The 6,000-nt window shown below is 45.8% G+C and overlaps 1 protein-coding gene across 6 annotated transcripts in view; it reads right to left on the bottom strand.

Moving 5' to 3' along the window:
* PPARG (peroxisome proliferator activated receptor gamma) overlaps positions 1-2,420 on the bottom strand; it is a 138,792-nt gene extending 136,372 nt beyond the window's left edge. Inside the window, exon 1 of one of the 6 annotated variants that reach the window (XM_079122304.1) lies at positions 2,398-2,420. The gene's annotated coding sequence lies outside the window, so the exon portion shown is untranslated. Of the gene's footprint in view, positions 1-986; positions 1,664-2,026; positions 2,189-2,301; positions 2,335-2,397 lie in introns of those variants that run through there. The other 5 variants (XM_079122303.1, XM_079122294.1, XM_079122297.1 and 2 more) reach the window with 5 other exon arrangements.
* Positions 2,421-6,000: the final 3,580 nt, after the last annotated feature.

Below are 6,000 nucleotides of genomic sequence, written 5' to 3' on the forward strand. Positions count from 1 at the left end.
CAGAAGATTGAGAAGGCCACCAGTTGGTAAGATCTTTTCAGTGAAGATACAATCACCAGCAAATTCAATATCAAATATCACATAATTTATAGAAAGGAGAAAAATTATGTGAAGTCTAGAGCAAGACAAAAATAGATGGTTTTGCAAGACACTTTACTCTTTGGCTAATGCGACATTAGTTTTGTACATTAAGATGAATATTACGGTATGATATTCAGCTTCAGAGAGAACCTAACTGAAAATACATTACACAAAAATTACTTCAAAGTTGCAACAGCATCTTTGAAATAGCACCCCAAACACTAATTGTTAGCATCTCTGTTTCTGCCCAACTTTCATAAGAGTGCTTCTCTGAGAAACCACCGTGAATGACTGTCAGTTCTTACAACAGAAAGATTTTCTAAAGCATCTATCCATCAGTTATGTTTTCAGTCAGTGATCGATCACTAAGCTATAGACAGGAAGACTGCAGCAGAATACCTGAGATTAGCTCAAGACCTGCCCGGTCCAAGAATAAGTTATTCAATGCTTTTCTTAATAACTCCAGTTAACAATTGTTTCATGAATGATTTTAGAAAAAGCTGACATTACACTAATATACTTCAAAATCAAGAATTCCGCCCCTCCCCCCCGCAGCAACAGCTATCATACAGCTCAGTTCACTACTTTGGTTTTATTTTCAAGTAAGAATTAAAACAGATTGATTTTACATTTTGTCCTTAATCGAAAAGAAAAAAAAAAAAAAAAAAAAAAAAACTTGAGGTTTCTTCATGGCCCAACTATTCTCTTTTCTACCTAAAATAATGGACTCCGTTTTTTTTTTTTTCCTATCATTACCCTCAGACCCAAGTGGATCCGATTCTTGCTGTAAAACAAGAGCACTGCAAGACAATAATGATATAGTAATAAGGGAATAATAATTTTGCAAGTTTTGGACATCTCACCAACACATTCCAACAAAAGGCAGTTAAAGGGAGCCGACTCACCTAAGTTATGGGAGTTAGCAAGAAGAATTTAGAAATGCAGCCTTCTGATCACCAGCAGAGGTAAAGGCCCCTTCTTTACCTACCAACTGCCCTTATATAAAAGCAGCAGTTTGGTTACTCCCAGTTTCTGCCTCCTTACCTTAGGCTCCTCCCCAAATACCGAAGTATTAAGTACCGGGACTGCACACCCACCTCCACCCCCAGCATCCAGGGACGGGAGGTCTGTTAACCGATCCTACCCCTAGGTACCCTCAGCCCCACTACAAAGCGGCGCAGTTTACGCCCGGCACGCGTGGCAGCCACATCACAGCGGATCTGACCTTTCCAAACACCTGGGGGTGCGGGTGGGGCCCGCAGCCTGCATCCCCTCCAACCGCAAGGCGCCCGGTGCACATCCCCAGCTCCGCCACTCGGCTGAGGGCCAGCGCGCCCGGGCTCGGTGGCCCCAAGCGCGCCCCTCTCTGAAAACTGTCACCACGACCCACAAAAAGCCATCACCGCTTAAGTTCTGAAGACCGAAGGCGACCTCGCTGACAAGGGAACTCCGCGGCGGCGGGACGGACCAACGCGCGAGCGGCGCTGGGGCTCATCCCGGACACGCTGCCCCAGCTTCCCCGACGCCTGCGCACCTCCTCAAGGGACGCGGAGGTCCGGGTCCTCAGGGGTCCTCGGGGGTCCTCGGGGGTCCTCGGGGGTCCCCACCCGCCCAACGCGCTCACCAGGGGGCCTGTCCTGGACTCCGGGACGCTCAGGCTCCGTTCTGCCCAGCAGAGACCGTCCGCGGCTCCCGGTCCCCGCGCCTCGCGAGCGCCCGCGCACTCCACGCGGGACGCCACCCTCAGCCCGCGACCTCGTCAGCCTGTCACCCGCGACCCCGTCACCCTCGGTCCTCCGGCACCGAGACCGTTCCTCAGCGCCGAACCTCGTCACCCGCCCGTCGGTCCGCGTCCCCTCGGACCTTCCCCGCGGTCCCTCAGCCCGGACCCCGAGAGCCGCCTTCCCGCGGGCCGCGTGGCGCCGCCGGGCACTGCAACTCTGACCTGCGGCGGTGGCGGCGGCGTGGCGGCCGCTCCGGTGTCCCCGCGGCCGACCCGAGCGCCCCAGGCGGCGGCTCCGGCTCCGGCTCGGCTCCCGGCGCGGTGGGCCCCGCCTGCCCGCGGCCGAGCGGAGCGGGGCCGGGGGCGGGCGCGGGCGCGGGGCGGAGGCGGGGGCGGCGGCGCGCGCCGGGCGGGAGCGGCAGGGCCGGCGCCGCGCCCGCGCGCACAGTAGGGCCCCGCGCCGGGGCCACCTCGCCGCCAGCGCTCGCGCGGGCTACCTGGTCTCCTCAGCTCCTCACAGCCACCGCTGGGAGGCGGCCCAGAAATGGTCCCTTCTCACAGGGGAGGGACCCGGAATCCAGCAAGATGCCCACCGTCAGGTCCCGTCTGTGGAGAGCCGGAGGGAGGCACGCGGCGCCGGGGCCCACCCTCCATCCCTCGGCCAGTCTGGCCCTCGGCGGAGCAGTCCTCCAGAGTTTCCCAAGATGTGCCTTCCAATGACATTCTTAAAAAAAAAAAAAAGTAATTTTAATTAAGCACATAGGATCACCTGGATTTTATCTTAGACCCTCGTGAAACTGCATGCCCGCAGAGCCCCCTGTCGCATTGGTCATGTCGGTCGCTGCTGGCCAAGTGACAGTTTTAGTTTTAATCATTAAAAGTGTTTCTTAAAATCATTAACAGAATTTCTTAAATTCTTCAGCAGTGTCTCTTACAGTGAGGGACCGGGGTCTGGGGTTCGTGGAGGGAGGCTGGGGATTCAGGGCGTGAGAATCTCGCGTTTTCAAGTTCTCTTTTACTGAGAGAATTTTCTTTTTTTTTTTTTTTTTTTTTTTTGTTCTAGGTCTGGTCTTCCTTGGGGAGGCAAAAGGGAAAGAAGCCCTCGACTTCCAGAAGCGGACCAACCTCTTGCTCAGGATGCCCTCCTGGCCCTTAGCATCTCTGTTTGCTGGGGATGCCTCCTGCCTTTCCCGTTGGTACACAAAGTCCTCATTTGTGGTTTGAAGGAAATTTTTGTGAGGATATCACTAGGGAGAAAGTTCAGGGCGTGAACCAACAGATTCGTGTCCTCCTGCGCCATCCCCCTGCTCTAAAATAAGAAGAGCCACCGGTCTATAGGCACTTCGAAGACCGTTTTATTAACCACGGAGAGACCCCAGTTCTTTGCCTGCCATTTAGGTGGTCAGTCCGAACGTGGTTCAACTCTGTAACCTCAGGCAGAAGGATTGCGTGCCTCCTGCTTCTCATTCATTTCAGGTTTCCAATCTGCTTTTTAAAAATAGCTTTACTGAGATATAATTTTATAATTTACATGATATAAATTTAGATACTATACAATTAAAATTCGCAATTCAGGGAGTTTTAGTTTGTTGACAAATTTGTGTCACCAACATGATACTCTAATTTTGGAACACTTTCATCACTCCAAAGAGTAACTTTCTTCTCCTTAAGTTAACCCTAGGTGACCACTCACCTACCTTCTGTCTCTTTAGATTTACCTATTCTGGACATTTCATATAAATGGAGTCATACGATCATACAATATGAGTGGGTTTGTGTGGGGGGGGGTACTGGGGGTTAAACCCAGGGGCACTCTACCCCTAGCTACATCCCTGTTTTGTTTAGACTTTCATTATTATTTTGTTATTTTTGAGACAGTGTCTCACTAAGTTAACCAGGCTAACCTTAATATTGCAATTCTCCTGCCTCGGCCTTCCAATTAGCTGGATTACAGTGTGTGCCACCAATAATGAAGTCTTTAGCAACTTCCTCCACTTAGCCTAATGTTTTCAAGGCTCATCCATGTTGTAGCTTATGTCAGTATTTCATTAGTTTGTGTGTGTGTGTGTGTGTGTGTGTGTGTGTGTGTGTGTGGTGTTGGGGATTGAACCCAGGGCCTTATGCATGCAAGGCAAGCACTTTACCAACTGAGCTGTATCCCCATTACTGTTTATATGGATAAATAATATTCCACTGTATTGGTAGCCCATATTTTCTTTGTTTATCCATCCATGCATTGAGCATTTCAACTTTGGGGCTATTTCAATAATGCTACTGTGAACATTCATTTGCAAGATTATTTATGTATAGATTTAATTTCTCTTGGGTGTATACCTCAGGTCAGAATTACTGTATTATATGGGAACTCTGTTTTTGAGGAACTGCCTAGAATCCTCATATGCTGCTGGTTAGAATGTAAAACTGGCATTATTTTGTGTTCCCATCAGCAATATACATGAGGATGTTCATCCTTGTTAGTACTTGTTACTGTCTTTTCTATTTGATATCTCATTGAATTGCCTTTCCCCTGTGACTAATCATATTGAGCATCTTTTCATGTGCTAATTGGCCATCTGTGTACCTTCTTTGAAGAAAAGCCTATTCAAGTCCTTTGCTCATTTTTAAATTGGGTCGTCTTTTTTATTGTTGAGTTGTAATAGTTATTTATATTCTGTGTACAAGTCCCTTATCATATCTATGGTTTGCAAATATTTTCTCCCATCCCCTAAAATGTTTTATTTTCTTGATTATGTCACCTGAAGCTCAAGAGTTTTTAATCTTGATGGGATATCAATGTTAACTAATCTAAAGTCATGAAATTTACTCCTAAATTTTCTAAGAATTTTATTAGCTTAGCTCTTACATATAGGTCTGTGATCCATTTTGAGTTAGATTTTGTATGTAAGGTAGGCGCCAATCTGCTTTTGGTGGGGAAATTCCCATAATTTATCAACAGTCACCAAGGGGAATTCCAATACAGTAAGGTCACAAATCGTACAAAACTTTAAAGTTGATTTTTTAAAAATGTTTTTATTAGTTTTTGATGGACCTTTATTTTATTTACTTATTTATATGCGATGCTGAGAATCAAACCCAGTGCCCCACACATGCTAGGCAAGCACTCTACTGCTGAGCCACAACCCAGTCCAAAGTTGATTTTTTTAAAAAAATATTTTTTTGTTTTGTTGTAGATGGATCAGTACCTTTATTTTATTTATTTATTTTTATGTGGTGCTGAGGATTGAACCCAGTGCCTCTCACTCTAGGCAAGTGCTCTACCTCTGAGCTACATACAACCCCAGCCCTAAAGTTGATCTTAATATCTTCTAAACTCTTCTGTATCAAAGATTGTGAGGTTTTTTTTTAAAGTAATATATGGCTTGTGAACCTTCTAAATATGAGAAGTTAAGCAATATAAAATGAAATAGTAGCACTATTTCAAACTGTTAAGTCTTGATCCATTAGTGGGTTTTGAAATCATTTTAGTGGGTCATAGCCCACATTTTTTTAAAAAAAGTCAAGTAAAAAGAACAGACTAGAAAACAGAAACTATCAGAATGCAACTCCTGTACTAAAATGTTTCGGAACATTTGTTGTGTGTGTGTGTGTGCTGGGGGTGGGGAGTGTGGTGTGCACCACAAATTGGTATAAAATGTGGGCCACATTTTTAAAAGTTGGAATGACACTGTATAAACCACAGTTGTAGAATTCTTTCATTCCACAAACATTTATTGAGGGCTTATTTTGTGCCAGGCCCTCTGCTAAGTGCTGGGGATAAAATGATAAACACCACATGGTCTCCACCCTGCAGCCGCTCACATATGCAGTAAGATCCATATGGAGTTTCTAGAGACAAAAGATTGGGCCCAATTCTGTTCTCTCCAACCACAAAGATTCCTTCCAAATATTGGTGTTGAGTCCCATGACTTTTTTTTTTTTTAATTAATGCTCAGTGATTTACTTCATTTGAGATTTACAGACATATAATTTTTCTTCCAAAGAGTGGAACTTTGTTCCCAGGTTCATAATTACATACTAGGTTTATTATATGAAGGAAGGAAGTACAGATAGTAATGGAGTTGACTATAACTGAATTGATCTCCATTTTACTTCAACTACATTTAAACTAACCTCACTGGGTAAAACTCTGGTGTTTAAATATTGTGTGACATTACCTTTTAGGGGAGAAACTATAA

This window comes from Sciurus vulgaris (assembly GCF_902686455.1).
Source record: "Sciurus vulgaris genome assembly, chromosome: 19".
NCBI lineage: Eukaryota > Metazoa > Chordata > Mammalia > Rodentia > Sciuridae > Sciurus > Sciurus vulgaris.